We start from the raw sequence: 21,278 nt of genomic DNA on the forward strand, positions 1-21,278 counted from the left end.
CAACCTCCTCAACCACAACCTCCTCAACAGCAACCTGAACCGCCAAAAGTTAAAATTATGTATAAATTTACGGAGTAAGGTATTGCCGCTATCAGTGACCCAGACCAAATACTTAATATTTCCGCGTTTGGATGTCGTGATAGAAATATGTATGTAAAACCTGAATATCTTCAAACTCTTAAATCTGCCGATTGAGTTAGGAATGTATATCGCATCGTTCCGCAGATCGAATATCAGGATTAACATTTTTAACCAGGCAGTAAATGAGTATATTGAACAAGAAGGAAAAAAAATGGGACAAAGAAAAGAAGAAACGAATCAGCAACTTGTAAAAGCAGGAGCTGAAAGGAAATCAACCGCAAAAGCAGGGAAGAAGAAAGCAGGATAAACCTCAAGAGGGGAGGAAGAAAGAGCAACTTGAAGTGGTCTTGTTACTCGATGAAGTGGCCTTATTACTTCATGCCCCAATAATGCCCTTACAGATGTTGAAAAACTGGAAATTCTGATTGGCGGAAGACGAGCCGGTAATAATTCCCCAGAAATTATTAATGAATCAGTTGCTAATTGTCATAGATTACTTACGGGCGGTATCATGGACATTAATGTTTATCTGTCCCTCATTGATGAAATCGTTAATGACTACTGCAGTGATTAAGGACATGCAATTAGATTAGTGACAAGAAAATAAGATGACCATACATAATGCTCAACGTGGACCTCTAACGATCAGGGTGATAAATTCGCGATTATCTACGTATCAAGCGATCTACGGAGATGGACTCGGTGATGTTGTTCAGGGCATATTCAGAAGGATAGCCCCAAAAACAATAAAGATTGCAAAGCAACTGGAAATGAAAGCTATTGACGTTGTTCGTGATAAAGGTATAAGTAGTGAAGGGAGTGAGATTAGCGTCAATGGGAATTAGCATTAAAAACACCCTTGGGTCAGATTAGCGTCAAGGGAAATTTAACATGGAGAAAAATCGTGGGTCAGATTAGCGTCAAGGGAAATTTAACATGGAGAAAAATCGTGGGACGGTTTAGCGTCAAGGGAAATTAAACAGGGTGGGACTTTATAGCGTCAAGGGAAATTGAACATGGGATTTTTTTTTTTTTAAATTTTTTTTAAAAAATGGGTAGGCAATTGAAAAGTCATTCTCTTTTCGAGAAATATGACTGGCCCTGAAAAGGGCCTTTGGGTTTTCTTCTTCTTCTTCTTCTTCTGCTTCTAATTTCTTCTTTTTCTCCACCAAGTTCTTATTTTATCTCCTACACTCTTTCTCTTCTTTTCTTTCTTTTTTTTCTCCTGCTCTTCTTTCTTCTTCTCTTCCTCTTCTTCTTTCTTCCTCTTCTCATTTTCTTCTTCTTTTTCAATTTTTTCGTTCCATTTGCGTATTCTTATTCTTTCCTCTTCATCCTCCTTCTCCTCCTTTATCTCTTTCATGACACCACTTATCTTGTCCTTTACCTTTCTTGAGTTATTAATTTCCATCTTTACACGATGGGGACTATAGGAATAGTGGTCTTCAACCAGTCTTATTAACATCTGCTCCATCATTCCTAAGTTGTCTAAAACGTCTTGCAATCTTTGCATTTTGTCAATTTGGTTAGAAGCCATCTTCTTTGTAGAATGGTTTGAACGACGAATACTGTGGGTTCTTATAGTGAAAGCGCGGACGTGAAGGAAAACATCCCCTGAAAACATAAAATTGATCTTACCTAGATCATGACCAAAAAACAACGCGCGGACGTGAAGGAAAACATCCCCTACTTTCTCATTTCTTATAATAAAAACCAAAACTATACTCTCCACATACGCTAAGAAACAATAAAGAAACCCATAATCTACTATTCACACAAACATACCTGAGCTCTTACAAACACAAACACACAAACACATACCCTCACACAATGAAAAATGAGTTAGTGTTTATATTCACGCTACTCTACCTACACACATTGGCAAATGGATCGTTATTTCTTTTCTAGATTATTGGGTAGCCCTGAAAAGGGCTGTTTTTTGAACTCCAGATGCACCTATCTAATGGTTGCACCTTCCTGGCCTGGCGCCACACACGCATCTTCTTCCCCAGTCTTCTTTCACCTTTCTTCTTGGGAGTGCAGAGGCAGGATATGTGGCTTCAGAATCCCAATTTTCGGTTTCTGGGATTCTGAAATTTCTTCTTCTCTCCTTTTCCTCCTATTCTTTGTTTCTTCTCTCCTCCTCTTCTTTTCTTCTTCTTTCCTCCTCCTCCTCCTCTTTCATTCTTGCTTCTTCGACAATGGCCTCCGCGGCCAGTTCATTTAGTATGCGCCTGGCATATTCCAGGTGCATCTGGAGTTCTAACAGTTTCACTATTCTGGTCTTCATTCTTCTGGTGTTGATCAATCAACAAGGGTAGCTAGACTGCCGAGCGAGTTTCAATTTATACTGAAAGCGCGGACGTGATGGAAAACATCCCCCTAAAAACATAAAATTGATCTTACCTAGATCATAACCCAACAACGCGCGGATCTAAAAGAAACACTCACTCACTTTTTTATGCTACCCATCACTATTTTAAATTTTTTTATAAATCACTTCAATAGACTATCCACATACACAAAGCAATCCAATCTAACCCCAAATTTACACCTCAAACACCAAAAAAGACATCATTTTAATCTACTATCCATACCAACTTACTTAACCACTTACAAACACAAACACACAAACACATACCCTCACATTTTTTTAAAAAAGAGTTAGTGTTTATATTCACACTACTCTACCTACACACATTGGCAAATGGATAGTTATTTCTTTTCTAGAGTATTGGGTAGCCCTGAAAAGGGCTGTTTTTTTTGTTTGCTATGGCATTCTTTTTTAGTTTCTAAGAATGCGATGTCCTCTGAGGATAGACTTTCTGGCGATAGGTCTGGTTCTTCGGAAAGAGAAGAAGAACTCTTTGGTGTCGATACGACAATCGACAAGCCTCTGTCAGCTTCAGATTGTTGCTGCTGTTGTTGTTGCTGCTGTTGCTGCTGTTGCTGCTGTCTCTGAAGTCTGTACTTCTCTGTCCATTCTTCTTTCTCTCTGTTCATTTCTTCTCTGAAGAGCTCTTCTATCAGGTCTTCAGTGATTTTTAACATTCTCACATTCTCTATTTCTTCTGGCTTCGGTATCAGACTGTGTCTGACCCTATGCAAATTCACGTAGGCTTCGTTGAGCTTAGCTAGTTTGGAGCACATCTTCTTAGGAGGATGAGTCGACAATGGATGGTTAGACTGGAAACAACCCCGGTTCTTAAAGTCAAAGCGCGGACGTGAAGGAAAACATCCCCCACACGGTTTTCGAGCCGCAACGTTCAATGAGTGTCATGAGAGGGATACTAAGAAATCAAAGAGCATCAATCCAACATTCTTATAGCTAGACAAAAGACAAAGTCATTTTTTTTTCAAAACACAACATTTTTTATTCAAAAATCACTTAACACTAAACAACAACTCTAACATTTTTAACAATAATCCAACATGATAACATCAAACAATTGTTTCAAATCGCAAACATTTTTTCTCAATTGACAGTCTACTTTAAACAGGGCTGACAACGTTGTGAATGAAATTGTGATTTCCACTGTTGGAAATCATTAGGCCATTGATGAACACTACGTTTCCTAGCTTGAGACAAAAGATAAGCATAATGGTCACAAAACCATCGATCTACTTTCACATCGTTTCTAGCAGAAGAACGAGGATCAAAATGAGTCACTAAATGTTCTAAGGAATAGCCCAGGCTGCGATGATGCAGAAAATACACACAGTACTGTCCACACACCAAGGAATCTGTGCCTTGTAATTTCACATTATTGAATCGGGTGGTTTGAGCATTTCTTCTCATAAAGTCAATGATATCGTCTTCCAAAGGGGGCAATCCGTACGAATCGAAATATTCCACACATCCTTCTTGAGGAAAGTAGACGGCTACCCAGTGGGTTCCTGGGAGATGACTGTCGTCCGTGTTGATCACGTAAGCTTGATGGTCTTTAGGTTTGCGATGAGGGAGTTCATCTTTAGCACAGACGACAGGATTCCAAGAAGACGTATACGAACTGTGGTTCAAAAGGTAATAAAGTTCCCAGGTATCCATTGATTTGTGTGTGTTTTTTTCTTCTTCACAGGTAATAATAAGTCGTCAATTCGATCTTGACTTCTTGCTTGAAAATGTCTGACGAATAAACGGTTATTCGTTCTGTTTCTTCACTCTGATTCAGGAGAGCTTCGACACGATGGATCTCTTGAGTGGTTAATGGTGGACAAGAATGTTCACGCAAGTCTTTATACCACTGATGCGACACGTCTTTGTCCGAGATGAGACTCCAAGCTTCGTCTAGATATTCGTCCAATTTTTCTTCTTGACTTAACATCAGGCATTTATCGTGTTGAATTTGACTGGGATGATCGTTTTGACATCCATAGCAATCTTTCTTGATCAATTCCGTCATTTTTTCGACCAAGTGTTTGGCAAAACAGGAGACTAAATGGGCTTCTTGTTCTGGCCATCTTGACTTCATCATGATCACTTCTTCTTTTTCCACGGTCTCCTCACATTCCATCTTTAAAGTTTCTCCACTAGGTAAAGAGGGATAACAATCTTCCATGGTTTCTAGTAATCTAGAATGACTTCTCTCAAACTGTTGATTTCTATGGTATTATCGAATTCTGCATACAGGATGACGTTCACTGTCTCTGTCAGTTTATCTGCAAACTGAAGTTCCACACGAATCTGGCCTGATTTTATAGGGTGGAAATGTCCCTCGTCGCTGCCTTGGTCTGGAGTGAAATCGAAAGCCCACAAAGCATAGCCTCCTGCATAATCTTCGTACGTAATGCCGTGACTGGTGTTGGTTCCTAACTGGCCGGTGGCTTCGTACAAGGACAAGTATGATCCCAAGTAATTGTTCTTGGTAAAGTCAGGTTCGAAAGGTCTGGTACACAAGGTCTTGCCATCGCGACTGACTTCGATTTTCTTCACCTTGAAGTGTTGAAAGTTGAAAGGATTTTCACCGAAGGCTCCGTTGAAGGCTGAATTCGAGACCATACCAAGGATTAAACGTTTGGGTAACTGTCCTTGAAACAGATGATCTTCGATCATGGAATGATGGTTAGCGGGAATGGTGAACGTTTTCACTTCCACACGTCGTATGGGATACTTGGCGGTCGTTCTGCTCAACGTTTGACTGATGTCATTACCTACTTTGGGTAACACTTCCACGCGTCGTACGTAGAGTTTGGCCTCCTCGATTTTGCTTTTAGGATTGCCAGCATCAGCATCAGCCAACAAATGGAAAGCGGTACTGCTGCGATTCAGTATCAGGCGGACATTGACCCCGTTCAGCAAATATTTCTCTTGCAACCACATGTCCAAATGCAAACGATCCATCAGTTCTAAACTCTGTCCAACTAGGATTTTGTTTCGTCTTTCAACAAAGCCGTCATTGTCTTTTTTAAATGTGTCAAACTCCTTCGCTTCGTCAGGTTCCCATAGCACACAGGCATTGAGATGAGTATTCTTGGCATCTATTCCGTACGTCAAGAGATTTTCCAGGTAGGCACGGTATGGGTAAGTATCCATGCTGCTGCTGACTAGTTTGTTATTGAAGTACAAGTCCACTGAGCTGAACAAGGAATGCATGAAATTGTTGACGGGAGCTATATTCTCAGTGTCTGCTACTTCACCATTATCCTTATCTAGAACTTTGACTTTCAAGTACAAGTAACTGCTGTTCAGATCGATGTAATCTTCGGGCTGTCCCTTGATTTCAAACTCGATGGGAGCAGAATCGACCAATGACGGGAGCTATATTCTCAGTGTCTGCTACTTCACCATTATCCTTATCTAGAACTTTGACTTTCAAGTACAAGTAACTGCTGTTCAGATCGATGTAATCTTCGGGCTGTCCCTTGATTTCAAACTCGATGGGAGCAGAATCGGCCAATGAGGAGACGGGGTGAAATTCCACCCATTGGGATTCTTGCATCGTCATCATGGTGGGGGGCATGGCAAACAGATCCAGTTCCGTCTTGGAACAGGCGCAAGACTCTCGGTGCATCATTTTTTGTTCTGCTCTTTCTCAATAATCGAAAACGTCTAAGTCTCGAACGGTTCTTCTTTTCTTGGCCTTTCTAGCTTGAAGTCTGGTGAAAGGGTGTTTTCTTCGTCGTCTCTTTCTGCCTTGTCCTTGCTGAATGCCTGATTCGGTAGCGTGCAGGGCATTTATAGGTGTGTCTCGTCGGCCTAAAATGTCTTTGCCCGTTTGCCGATTTTAACATATCTCCTAAACCGTGTCCTCGCTGTCGAGCAACCCCTCGGTACACTGGATACATGACTTACGAGTCGTGAGAAAACCGTTTTCGAAAATGGAGTTTCACCGTGACTTTTCCTTTGGTGAATGGAATATTTTGTCCCAGATCTCCTTTTATAGCAATGTTGACCGTGTCCAAATAAGACTTGCTGACAGGCAAATAGTGAGGATGGACAAATTCGCGGTGGACGTGGTAAGTGTTTCCACCTTCCTCGTCAGTGACCGTGGCAGAATTTACTTTGAAAGGAATGACACGCAGTAATGGTACGGAGGTGTGTCCCACCACGTTGTACTCCACCACATTGGAGTACACGAACATCAAATTCAGTCCTTGGTTCAGTTCTACCGGGAAACGAAAATACCTTGCAAAATGCATGTCGTTGTCAATCTCTGCCATTTTAATAATTTTTTTGGTCTGCTTATCCGTGATCATATTGAGGTCTCCACCCAAGATGTCATACAATCCAGGGCAAAATTTAATACGTATACTTTTTTCATCACTTTGAAATTTAATGAGTAGACGGTGAGACAGTTTGTGGTACTCGATGGTGACACGTTTTTTTGCTGTGGTCGGAACTTTGTCAAAGGTTGCATAGAATTTGTCAGCGATGGCCTCCACCAGATGTTGACCACTAAAATAATGGCCTGAATTAATTTTAAAGCGATAAACGAAAAGACGAGGAGAAGAGTCACTGCTGCGGGGTAATAGCTCCTTTGCAAGTTATGTGAGTTATGTTGAGGACTGCCCGTCATGGTGTGCTGCAGTGCTGGGTCCAAAATTTCGATGTCAAAAGTGTTTTGAGTTTCAGTGATGTTTTTGATTTGTGTTGGGTGAATCATTTCTACCAAAGCCACTTCCCAATGGGCTTCGTGATCTAAGGGGATGGCCTGAGGTAATTTGGCCGTGTAACAGCACAACGTGTTGTTTGGAAACACCTCCATGGAACTGTCACTGGGTAAGGTTAAGTAAAATTGGTTTTGGTGACTCATAATTTTAGAGTTCTGTGGATGTCCGAGGGGATATTACTGGACGTCAGAGGCGTGTCTCCGCCCAAAATGGGGTTCTGATTGTGGTTGGAGTGGTGACTGACACTGGAACTGGACACAAGCTTCCCGTTCGAGGAGAATTTCAGGGAGGGATTGGGAAGCAGGTAACCGATGCAACTGCTCAATAAAATGGTCCACAATTGTTTGTCTCCTTGTTGCAAACTCAAATTGGCGATGGCTGCTCCGATGACACAATACACCACGAAGATTTGGCAGAAAAAGACGATTTGCGTTTTAGGCACACGTTCTCCACACCACACCCACAAGGGTTGTTTTTGTAAATCTTGCACAGAAGAACTAGGTGAAGGAGGAGTGGTCGACGTAGCTGCGTCTGATGTGTGAAAGGGCATGATGGTCACTTCTTTTTATAGTCGATGACTTGCGAAGCGTCGATCCAAGAATCAAAACTGGGCGGATATCCTTTCCAACGTACTTTGACTTCTTTGACACGTCGTTTGCCCACTTTACGGGTTCTGCGTTCGAGAATGCTTTCGATGTCGTACACGTCGTCTTCTTTTTTGGTGACACTTTGTAACTCGGGCAAATAAAACGTTCCTTTGAGCACTTCTGCGTTCATGTCTTCCAATTTATAGACGGCAGGATGACGGCCATGCACTCGTCCAGTGACGCGAAACAGTTCGGTCGTCCAGTTAGGTAAGTAACCTTTGTCAAAAGTGCGTTTGGTTTTGCCAATGCGCACCCAATCTCCTACTGTTAACTCTCCACTTTTCTTGGGGATAGCCCTCGTCGGGGACGTACCAAACAGACGCTCAAACACCAGCACTTCGTTGTCGGGAGTCACGTCTTGCGGGGCACGTCCGATGCTTCGATGGTAAGATTGGTTGTACGCTTGCACCAGGTGCGGTAAGATGTCGATGTACTTCAGAGTGTGGTGATGCGTAAAATATTTCTACATGCGTTCTTTCAAAGTGCGTTGAAAACGTTCCACGATGCTGGCTTTGGTTTCGGGATTCTCGGTGGTAAAAAAATGAATGTCACGTTTCTTTAATTCTTTTTGGAAAGCTTGGTTCAGAAATTCGGTGCCTTTGTCCGTTTGCCATCGAAGAGGCTGACGACCGCTTTGTTTCAACACTCGTTGCAGAGCTCGCACTAACTCGCTGCTGGATTTGGAAGTCAAGGGCACAACCCAGGCAAATTTGGAAAAGACGTCGATGACACAAAACAAATATTTGTAGCCACGATTGTAGCTGGCCAAATGAGAGACATCGGCTAAATCGGCTTGCCATTGATGATCGATGCCTTCCACTCGGGTGCGACTTCTGGCAAACTTGCGTCGAATGGGTTTGTGTAAAGTGTAGGTAGCTTGTTCTTGTAACCATCGTTGCACTTGAGGTAAACGGAGACTTTTCAGTCGAGTTTTGGCAGCACGATACAATTTTTGAACTCCTGCGTAACCTGCAGGATGCGAGGGATCGTAGTAAATGCTGGCTAAGACTTTTTCCATTTTTTGTGTTTGTGTGTTAATAAGGCACCCACTCTTGGAAGAGGCTACTCTTTTTCTCTTGGGGTATTTTCTTGGATTGCAATGCTTTGCGTGTGCGACCGGCAATAGGTGTTGAAGAGGAGGAGGATGTCTGAGCGGGGGATATCGGTTCTTGTTTCACTTCTGTCTTCACTTCTGTCTTCACTTTCTTTTTCTCCTGTGATGAAGAAGGGGTGCCCATCATCTTTTTAATCCATCCAATTCTGGAGGTAGGTGGTGTTGTTAACTTGCGTACTTTTTCTGGTGGAGTTTGAAACCCTTCTTTTTCTTCTTCTTCTTCTTTTCCTTTTTCTGTCTTGGTCACTGGTACTGGTACTGGTACTGGTGATGGTGCTGGACTTTTCATCAAGGTCTTAAAATCTTTCAGAGTGGGTAGAGCTGTTTCGTCTAAAGCTTTCTGGTGAAAGGGTTGCAATCGTTGCAAGAGTTGACCGTACTTTTGCGATTTTTCTGTTTCGGACAAATCTTGGCGATCCATCGAGGACTGCAATTCGTGTTGTAACTGGGACATCTCGCTCAAATTGGGATTGGGAGGTAAATGCGGGGTGCGTTGTTCTTGCCACCGATGGTATTCCATTCATCGTTTGTAAGGCACTAAAGCTAGTTTTCGTCCTTCCATGGGGTTGTCAGGGGTTGATTCTGAGATCTTGGGACTTCCGAGGGCCTTTTTATCTTGCTCCCACCAGTCCTCCCAACATGGTTCCCAAGACTCCTTTCAGTATGGGGCCTAACAAGAGAGGCAAAATGCCTCCACGTTGGACCAACATCTTCTTTTCTTGACGAATGGGAATTTTCTTTTGAACCATTTGGCGAAGAACGTGACGATGTTTGCCTAAGCATTGTTTCTGGTGTTTGGACAAAGGGATCGTGCCTTTCAAAACGTTCAAACAACATTCGCACACGGTATCGATGACCTCTTTGGAGGCAGTTTGAATGAGTTTTTTTCGTAGGGGTGGAGAAGCTTTGGACAGGACAGATAACATGTCCCCATGTTTGACTAAACGTGGAGGCAATCCTTTCCTTTTCTTTCCTTGGGGTTTTCTGGAGGGTGACATCTTTGCTTGTGGGTTCCGGGACATTCACCAAACAGACACTAACGTCGATAACTTAACACACACCCTTTTATCTTTTTTGGGACTATCGCTTTGTCATAAAGGTGACAATGTTTTTCCCAAAATCGCCAAGGAATCCTCCCCTTTGTTGACGCCTCTTTTTCTTGGAACGACTGTGTCTTTTCTTAGGGTAATGTCGATGCTTGGCTAAGCGCTTTGTCGGATGACGCGTCTGCCTTTGTCTCTTTCTTTTTTGGCTTCTTGGAGGTGACATCTTTTACAAGTTCACTGATACCCCTACTTGGTCACAGGCCTTTTTTATACTGGAACGCGTCGCCACTGATTGTCTTTACGTCGTATTAGTTTGAGGACAGGCATGACACGTCGTGCAGGGGTACGCAACGGACTAAATCGAGCCAGTTCTTGCTTGGACAAATCCAGTAAACTTTGTAACATGCCCGATCTTTCATGGACTTTGATTTTGGGAGAAGGTACTTGTGAGCAGCAGCCACTGCCGCTAAATTGGAGGGTCCTGCCATTGGGGAAGTTCTTTTGGGGGTCATCAACGGAGAAGTTCTTGGTGTGATCAACGTCTCCAAGTACTCTACAGTTCTGGGTGTCATTAACAGAGAAGTGGATAAACGTGAGGCTGCCGGAAACGCAGTCACCGCTGTGGCAGGTCGTGGTTTGCGAGTGTAAGGTTGCGTCCTGGCCGAAGTGCCTCTCTTGCGACTAGTTTTCTTCTGTGGACTTTTCTTTTTCTGGGGACTTTTTTTCTGTTTCTTTTTCTGGGGGCTTCTTTTCTTTTTCCGGGGTGGTGGTGTCTGGTAAGAGGAGGGTCCTGCCACTGGAGAAGTTCTCCTTGGGGACCTGGTCTTTTTCTTTTTCTTCTTGGGGCTTCTTTGGACTTTTGTCTTGGGGATAACTTTGGGGGCATTAGGATCCCATCTTAAGAGAGAGCGAATGATGACCCCTCCTAGAGTACCGCTCCCTCCAGGTTTCAAAATGATTTGTTTTTTGGTTTGAGTGTCGATGCGGGGATCGGCCAGTTGGACCAATGCGACTTTGTTTCGATCGAAAAAGCGTTTGGTTTGATGAGGAATCTGAATGATTCCTTGGAGTATTTGACGTGCCGTCACCGTGAACCATCGTAAGACTTCTTTGAGACTAGCTTCTAAGACACGGGCTCGTGTTTGTGGATTTTTTTCTCGACTGATGCCATACAAGGCACGAATCAATTTGACGGGAAGATGCGACTGAAGGAACGTCATGTTCACACTGTGTGAGACAGACGAAAAAGGGTCTGAGGTTTTTATAGATTTTTTTATGGTTAGTGAAATGAAGTCGAGGACGGAGACGTGTACAGGACAGGCCCTCCGTCTTGGCACCAGTGGTGAAACAAGTGGGTAGGAAATCGCAAATCCTCGGGAGTCGTAGGTTTCAAATCGACGAGTAAATAGGCGTGTGGTGTTTGAGTGGCATCGTCGTACGCCTGAGTCAGCCAAGGCGTTCCTAATTGTTTGGCTAAGACTTGCACTTGCGATTTATCTCGAGGCTTTTAAACAAGACCACGTAATGCGCATTGAGACTGATGGTGCGATGGGCTTTACTTTGTTGAAACAAATTTTGGGTGATGTAAACGACACTGGCATTACGGTGATGCCCTTTGCGCGTAAACCACAGTTTAATTTCTTCTTCGTCTTCTCCTAACATGTCGTCGAAAATGACCAAATGGGTTTGACGGGAGTCAGAGACGATGCCGTCGTCTTCTTTAGGAATGCCTTCCACAAACACGATGGAATCGCCTTGACTTTCTCGCAAGAGGTTGTACGCCGATTGCCACTCTTTGTAACACCACACGATTAGTTGAGGTGGCCGATCGATCAAATGATGTTTATGTTCGATCAAACGTTTGACGAATTCGGTTTTGCCTGAACCGCTAGGTCCTGCAATGAGCATGTTAAAGGGATGGCGAAGATACAAAGCCTCCCAACTGGCACGATCTAAGTGTTCGTCGATGACTTTGACAGTAGAGGAAGAGGGAGCAGAGACAGCAGAGGTAGCCATTGTGTGAGAAATGTCACTTGTGACACGAAAACAAACAAGACAAGAGTTTATATACTTTTTCAGAACACGTTTATTGAATTTTTTTTTTCAAACATGAATACGAAAGACAAAAATACATAAAAGCCAAAGGCTTAAGTACAAGGATAAAAGGCACATGATAACCATTAACGTGGAATAAAAACAAGTGTCTGTACAACATGTTTTGGGTAATGTTCTAACCAGTTCTATAGTAGGGGGTAAGGTCACACAAGTGTCCTCCCGAAAGGGTCTTTCAGGCCTGTCCATGACAGTCCTGTCCTGGGTGACGGGTTCTTCTGGCACCGTCACTAACACGGGTTGAAAAGTAACTTTTTTCCTTGAACAACTCTCGTGCATACTGGGCCACTTCTTGGGTCCAAGCCTCAAAACCCCATTATTTCCAGGCACGGACATCTGTCCAATGGGGATGTAAGTCACAAGCTACACACACATCGTCATACACGTCTTGGGTAGCTAAAAGTTGACGAATCTTTTTTTCCTGTTGAGGTCGAGAAGTATCCAGATGAAAACGCAAGGCTTTGAGCAAAAGGAGTTTTTCGTGACCATTTAAGGCCATTGAGGTGGTAAGTACTGATCGTAAAGAGTCCACAAAGAATCGGCTGGTAAACGAAATCCTAGAAAACAAGTCACTAAGACACATACCACTTGTCGTCCCAAATTGAATGGATACAATTCTTGTAATAATTGATGGTAATGATCCACGGTTTGAATATGGTCATTGAGTACCTTCCACGGAATCTGTTGAATGATATGTGACATAATCCGTGGCATGGCAACTTGATTTTATAGTGTCTTTGTTTCGGAAGCAATAAAGGTAATTTCTAACCAAACATGTTCGTTCTCCAGTAGGGAATTTAAATGTTACATACTGTAACTGAAACGTCAGAGTTTGTCTAGATGTTTCGTCTTTTTCTAAGCAGATTCCATGTAACAAATGTTGGTAATCCTTTAACTCGTCTTCCTCAATACGTTGCAGTAAGTGAATCTCGAAGTAACCAAAATTACGAACGTCTGGTCCATCATCATCATTCACAAACTGAAAGTGTTCAACAAGGTCTGACCACTGAAAAAATTTCTGACGAATCAGTCCTCTTATACCATTCAGGTACCAGTGGTTAAAGATCTGGTGACGTAACGGATGCAATTGTTCTTTACGTTTCACTTGTATTTTCACCAGCTCTCGGTAAATCCTTTCTCTCAACTCCTCAGGCAAGCCCGAAATGTTCTCTTGTAAAGTATCCATAAGTATATACACTGTTTTTGGAATCGTTGGGTGGTGGCCAATAGCCTCGTTTAACTTTGTGCCTAATGTAATATCCACTCATAATCAGTCTTCTTGTACTTTGAAACATAGCATAATTTAAAAACGGACGAATCACTTTGAGTTTGCGTTTCACTTGTATTTTGATCAGTTCTCGGTAAATGCGTTCTCTCAACTCCACAGGCAAAGCACGAATGTTCTCTAGCAAAGTATCCATGAATAGGTCATACTAAATCCTCTTTGGTCTGACACAAGAAATGTACTGTTTGCACAAACATGGTTTTACTTCAGTGTCGAATTTAAATCGTTCAGTCACTAATTTGCACATTACAATTCGTTCAGAAGTTTCCTCTTTCACCAAGTTGACATTGTGTTCAAGATGTTGGTAATTCGTTAACTCTTCCTCTGGAATTCGATGCAATGCGTTTACAATGATGTAGGTAGAATCGCCCATACCAAACCAATCCTTTTTAAAACTAGAGGATCGTTGATCAATGTCTGTCCGATGGAACACTTTCAATTGAATCAATCCTTGTATAGCCTTCAGGTACCAGTGGTTCAAACACCGGTGACGTAACGAATGCAATTGTTCTTTACGTTTCACTTGTATTTTGACCAGCTCTCGGTAAATGCGTTCTCTCAACTCCACAGGCAAAGCACAAATGTTCTCTTGTAAAATATCCATGAACAGATGATGGTAAGAAGTTACTTCAATGTCTCGGTCCCACTAAGGGTAAGTAATGACAATTCGGTGACCATCGAGCATGTTCTACCTAGGCCGAATCTTGCGGTTCCCAGTGGTGAAGTGACACACCGCAACTGAAGCACTTGACTTTATCTCCTTCGCCCAAGTAGAAAAATCCGGCTCTGGCTAATTCTTCGGGGGTCGGTCCTCCCAGATACTTAGGCCATTTTCCTTTGAACGATTGAAGACGATTTTCAAAGTCGCAGTATTCCGACAAACGCACAGGGAACGAATATTCGTTTTTTACAGGTTCGTTTCGATGAGGGTTGAGTGACATGGGTAGGAGTTTGCTCAGGGCTGGATGACATCCGTAGGGGGGGGGGGGGGGTAGACGTGAAGGTGAACATTCCCCTTTAAAACGAAACCCAGTAAAATTTCCAAGAGGACGAGCGGCATCACTTTCGCATCCCTCAGGTTTGACACGCACAGCATCACTTTCCATGATAGGGGTAGGGACACTAAAGTTCCCATGATGCTTTACGGCATCGCTCAGGTCACAAGGTACAGCATCGTACCCATCGCAAGGCTCACAATAGCATTCCACTTCCGAAGCCTCACACTTGAATTGTGCCTTTCTAAACAATTTGTTCTGTGTTTCTCTGAAAGTATTCATCTTGTTCGCTCGGTCTTGGTAGTCACAATGAACTATCGATCTTGACCATAGCCCCCTTTTTATACTAGTCGCAATGCAGTCTCCAGCTTGTACATCTTTCCTTTATTACGTTTTTTATGTCCTGTTCTGGAAGGTACCGTCTCTAAGGTACCGTCAACATTGTACCGTAGTGTGATGGGTGGAAAGGCCATAGAAAGGTAAGGGCAGTGCAGAGACCATCGAGTATGTTCCAGAATAGCTGAATCTTTATAGATACATAGATCCATTCGTAACTTCAGTCCGCAAGCGAAACACTGTACCTCGTATCCCAATCCTGACTCAGGTCCCAAGTAGACAAATCCTGTTCTAGCTAAAACATGCGAAGAAGGTAATCCTGCCCTATCCGTAGGCCATTTCTGAAACGTGTCCAATCGACGGGCACAATCACAATAGTCAGGTAAGAAGACTGGAAAATGGTAGGGTTTGAACTTGGAGTTCTCATCGGGTTTCTCACTCGATTCTTGCTGTGGCGAAGTCATCTTTCTGGTGGGGTAACTATCCTCTTACAACCAATGTTTTATACCAACGTGTCCATACGGTAAGGTGAAATGATTGGGAAGTCTCACTGGCTTCTGGTACACGATTTGATAGACTTTTTCTAGGGGTCGACTGACGATGTGGTGAGTGGGTAAACGTACAATTTTGTTCGGTTGATAGGTGGTCACTTTAAAGTGTCCATCCTCTCCCGATTGTAAGGCTTCTTTCAATACCCCAATGTTGACCACTCGACTGGTACGATAATTCAGAGTCAGTCCTTTCACTTTGCACGTCGTGTGCACTTCTCCTTGTTTGTCCCGGTATTCGTAGCCGTAATTTTTGGGACCGCCACTGACGAAACTTAGAATCTTGTCGTCGGGATGCTCGTCTGTCCAGGCTCCTAAACGGTCTCCTTCGATGTCAGGGTGATGTTGAATCGGGTGATGGATGTAAATGCAACTGTCCGTGTCAAAGTACAGGACGCGTTCCCCTAACAGTTCTAAAGCTTCGTACAATTTTAAACGAGCATGAGCTGTCACGTAAGCCGCAATGATGACGTTTCCAAAAGGGTCGTCTTGTACAAAGTCCAGATCTTCTTCGTAATTGACCAAGATCAAATTCTCTCGAACGACGTCCACGTGTTTCATGTATTTGGTTCTGTCGTGAATCATCTGGAAGTAGCGGGAAGGTTCTGTCAAATATTCCGTCTTGGGTAAACACGGTCGTTGTGCCATTTTAATCCACAAGCAATTTAACATCACTTTGGCAAACGATCTCCTGCCTTCGTTTTTCTCGATGTGGTCTAAAGTGATGCCTTCTTGTTCGTAGTATTTCTCTTTGAATTGTATTTGGTCTTCGGGAGTGTGACACCAGGAAGGATAGCCGCTAGCTTCTTGTTTCAGTTTCAAAAAGGCATCCACGTAGTCGGCGAAAATGCCTTTCTGACTGGGGTCACCCTTGTGGTATTGTTGTGTCTTGGGAAAGTGGCAAATTTCGTACACTTCTAACAGTTGGTATCCCATGTCCATAGCTTTGAACAATTCTACGCTGACCCAGGTTCCCGTCAAGGCCCGTTCTTCCTGGCTGTGCTGACAAGGTTGGTCTTGGTTGCACGTTTCGGCACAAGTACGACACAAGGGAAACATCAGTTTGCCTTGACAATGGTGAGGTAAGACGGGATGGTATAGGTTCGTGGGAGGCAAAACTTTACACTTGATCAAGCCTTCGTATTGTCGAATGCTTTTCAGGTCGATGTGTTCCGTCAGCAATTGCGGGTGCCCTACAGGAAAGCAACAATATTAGCACACGTAGGGATACAGCGAACACACGTCCAAGTATTTGATTTCTTCTCCTTTCTCTTCGTCGGCTTGGCACAGCAAACAGGTGGCATTGGTCCTTCCTCCGTACAAACTATCCCTCGGGTTCAGCGGGTCCATGAACTGGTAACTTTCCACGAGGTGTTTAAACTCGGGATCGGTTTTCAAACGGTGATCGTACTCGTGTTCCCACATTTCCACCACTTGGTATCCTTCCTGTTCTAACTTTAGGCGCCGCTGACAAGTGTCCTGGTACAAGTCTTCCATGGTTCGTTGCAAAAACTGATTTTTAGTGCCACGGTCAGGGTAACAGACGGGACATCCGTGAAATAAGCAACCATTAAACTCGTACACGATCTTGGGGTTTTCTAAGTCCCAGCCATCGACCGAATACGTTCCGATGGTCTTTTCGCCCCCTCCGTTGCGGGCATGCTGAATCCACTTGTCTTCCTTGTCGCACAAGTAATGTAACCAGCGTAGGGCTTTGACCAAGTATTGACGTTTGACAAAGTGGGTCGTTTGAGGACTGATGACAGCCACGGTGTTTTCAGGCATGAATCGATGTCGATACACTAAGGAACACGCTTTGGCAATGGTGCAAGCTTCTTTCAAAGGATCGACCCCTCCGTGTTCCATGAACAGTTCTCGAAATTTTCCACAGCAACGCCGTAAAATGTCCACGTCGGAACGACAATACTTTAGCATTTCTTCCTGAAAGTCGAAAGGGTCCGAGGCGTGAGCCTGGTACCAAGCGTAGAAAGCTTCTCGTTGTTCGGTACGCATGTTGTCGGGGTCGTAATAGTGAGCCTCAAGTAAATGGGGTAGAACGGCGTGTTGACTGGCTTCCGTATTGAAAAAGTGTGGAAAGTACCCTTTAGCCATTTCTGTCATTCCAAACGTTTTAGGCATTCGACTCAAAGGCATGGCCAAATAGCTCATCGAATCTTTAAACTGTACTTGTCCCACTTGCATGAAAATGATTTTGGCTCCGTTCAAAGTCACTTTAAGACGTTCGGTGCCTTGTTCCGTATAGTACCTCAAAAGAAACTGTCCATCGTATCCGGAGAAATTGTGAGCCATCACCGTGGCATGATGATGACAATCTCCGTAACGTTCGATGTCCTCTTGGCTCCACGTCTTGTCGATGGGGTCTAAGACCCATTGGGCAAAATCGGCTAACGTGTTCGGCCCCCGAAAGATTTTTTCACGCCCTCCAGGAATCTTGCTGCAGAGAGGGCAATGACTGAAGATAGGTTCTTGAATGCACTTCTCGCACGCTGGATGAGCCACGCAGAAATTAGGAATGTGAATGCCGGTCTCTTGCATGCATTCGAAATCGAAAAAGATGAAATTGCCTTTCTTCTTGTGACCATCCTCTTTCTCTGGTGGGGGTTGGTATTTTTGCACGTAGCATTGGTGTTCCAAGTCCACGATGTGGTGACAAATGTGACATTTTTTCTTTCCTGAACATACGTGTGCCTTGGTATTATTGGTACGTATGACTTGTTCACACGTAGGGCACAATCTCAGGAGTTGACAAGCACATTTCTTCTGTGAACCTTGCGTTTTCAGATGTTGTTGGTAACAGGTAGGGCTGACAAACGTGCGCAGACAAGTTGAACAAGGCACTGGTTCTTCGCTCAGACAGGGTGAAGAGGCCAAACATCCTGAGCATTTCCATCCACAATGCTTGTGTTGCTCTCGATTATTATAACCATGGTCACATTTCTCACAATAATAAACATATCCCAGGAATCCGGTGATACTGGTAATGGTATCGAAATGGTCATCGTGATGATAAAGGTGAATGTATTTTCTGTCCTTAAAATGTTGGCCTCGAAACAACAGAGGCCCGCGCATTTCTTGAGGGTGCACTTTCAAGGTGTATCGTGGAGCTAGGACATCTTGCAATTTTTGCATTTCAGGAATGCCACAGGGTGTGTCTTTGTACAGACCAGCTTGTTGCAACAGGAGTTCTGCTTCGTTTCGTTGTTTGGCTCGGTCCGATTGTTGAATAGTTTTCCAGGCTCTTTTCCATTCTGCCGTGTCGTTCTTGTTGGCATAGGTTCGTCCCACCACGATGGCTCGGGTTACATTAACATAAACCCAAAGGCCCTTTTCAGGGCCAGCCATATTTCTCGAGAAGAGAATGACTTTTCAATTGCCTACCCCTTTTTTAAAAAAATTTAAAAAAGAAAAAATCCCATGTTCAATTTCCCTTGACGCTATAAAGTCCCACCCTGTTTAATTTCCCTTGACGCTAAACCGTCCCACGATTTTTCTCCATGTTAATTTCCCTTGACGCTAATCTGACCCACGATTTTTCTCCATGTTAAATTTCCCTTGACGCTAATCTGACCCAGGGGTGTTTTTAATGCTAATTCCCATTGACGCTAATCTCACCCCCTTCACTACTGGTATATGTGCTGTAGGTGATGTTGCCAGTAAAGCATTTTGGGCAATCAAAAATAGACTAGCACAATTAATATCACGAAAACCGCAACCAATAAAATTACCCAGCACTGAAGTTATGCCTGCAAATGGTAGTAAAATAATAAATCAAGCTGCAAATAAAAAACAGAGCTGGCTGGTGTACCCCTATCAGAAAAATAAAAAATATAACTGCTAGTCTGATAGCAGGATGTGGTCGTCGTGTTAGACGATAAAAATATATTAAAGATGTTCAAACTTATATCTGATCCTGCATTCGACATGGACGCACCAGTTCTCAAGGATGACTCGGTGCGTAAGTATCAATATTCTTTTTCTGATGCACGAAAACCAAATCAGCGTGGACGAATTGAGCTGCAATTTCAGGATACAAGTAGATATTTCTTAACCACAGAGGCATTTATCGAAGTAGAAGTTACACTTGTGCAAGAAGATGGTACAACATACGGAATTTTAGATCGACCTGGTTTTGTTAACAATGGTATAATGGCGTTATTTAAAATCGCCACATATATGATTGACAGAAGAAACACTGAATCACTTCAGAACGACGTCGACATTGCCACGACGATACTAGGTCTAACAAGATACAGCGACGATCATTTGAGATCAGTTGGTCCATCAATGATATTTGCAAAGGATACCACTGATTTTCCTGATATCAGTAACGTGATACTAAATGCAGCTGGGGACGCAGCTGCGTCATTGAATGAAAATTTCAACTTATAATTCGCATCACATCGATCAATGTTAATTGATGAAGAAGAATTTTCCTGTGTTATTCCACTGTCACATATATTTGGATTTTCCAGACATGTAAAAAAGGTAATTTTCGGAGTCAAACATACAGTTGTACTTGTTAGAAAAGACAACGACAATGATGCAATACGGCGACAGAACGCAGCAGCAGCAGGTCAAGTAAAATTAACAAATCTTTCGTTGTGGATGCCAGTACTGACTCCATCGATCAAAGAAGAACAACGGTTACTTTCTTTTATGTGTCAGGGCGATAAATCAACGTCATCATGGATGACAATGACTACAGACAGTATTCAAAGTAATGTTACTGGTTTATTTGCATGGCAGATATCAGCACAGCAGAGTGTTTCTGCAACACGACATAAATTCATTGCATTTCAGGAAATTGCACGAGAAAACTCACAAACATGAAATTCAGTGGTATTCGACACACTTGGAGTTTCTGAGGTTTCATTGAGAATAAATGGGCATCAGGAACCATCAGAAGAAGTATTGCAGAATTTTGATCGCAATCATGTATCACATGTTTATCATCGGTTGATGACATATATGGGTCGTGATCAGAATGTTGATTCTGGTTTGCAAATGTCTCAGCGGGATTTAACAACGCTGTATCGGATCTATTACTTTTCGTTGCAACATCTAGACTTATTCAGGCAATCTGTCGCTGAAATACACTTCCGAGCTCGTGTAGAACGATCACCACCACAAATACCTGGTCCACAGGTTATTCCTAGTGGCAGAGCAATCGCTGTTGTACTCAGCGACAAATCAATGTCGCTTGAAGGTGTTGGTGGACGAATGAGAGTCATTGATGCCCCAGTAGAAAACATGTAATTAAATCGCTAATGATATTACAATGTCATATCATCATGTTAGTTTTACTCTGACTCCTAGTCAGATTAAAAAGCTACTGTGGAATAAAAATGTTGCTAAAATCAGCACAGATCGCAGTTGGTCCAAATAAACTATCATTGATAGAACGTCAGCTCAGTCACTTCAATGATGCCAAACGATTAAAGACCGGTGTTAGACTTGATCTTTCTGCGGGTGTCATTAAATACGCAGTCAAGACGGGTGGCATATTTCCACTTCTTGCAGATATACCAGCGTTGATAACCGTTGCAGCCTCAGCTGTTGCAAAAGCAGCTGTACTTTGTGCTATTAGAACTGCCGCTGTGATGGCATTAAAGAAGGCAACAGGTCACGGACTAAAAACTTCCACAAAAAAGGGAAAGGTCTAAGACTTCCAGGCATTCCTCATTCATTGTACGGTCGGGGTCTATGACCCCTACCCCGGACACTTCGCTGATTCTTTCTGTGTCCAGTTTTGATTTACTTGATGCTGCTAAAAAAAAATAAACATCAAACCTTTAGAGATGTTTTTATGCCTGATCAATTATCAAAACAATCAAACCGTGTTGTTACCGCTATCATTAATCTCGATGGAAGTTATGGTACGGGTACTGTACTCATTGGGTTGCATAGGCCTACGGGATTGATCCACGTGGAGTTGTTTATTTAAATTTGTATGGGTTGGCTCTATTAAAAGAATTTTTAAAAT

This window comes from Sinohyriopsis cumingii, chromosome 13 (genome assembly GCF_028554795.1).
Source record: "Sinohyriopsis cumingii isolate HCF-2022 chromosome 13, ASM2855479v2, whole genome shotgun sequence".
In the NCBI taxonomy this organism is placed as follows: domain Eukaryota; kingdom Metazoa; phylum Mollusca; class Bivalvia; order Unionida; family Unionidae; genus Sinohyriopsis; species Sinohyriopsis cumingii.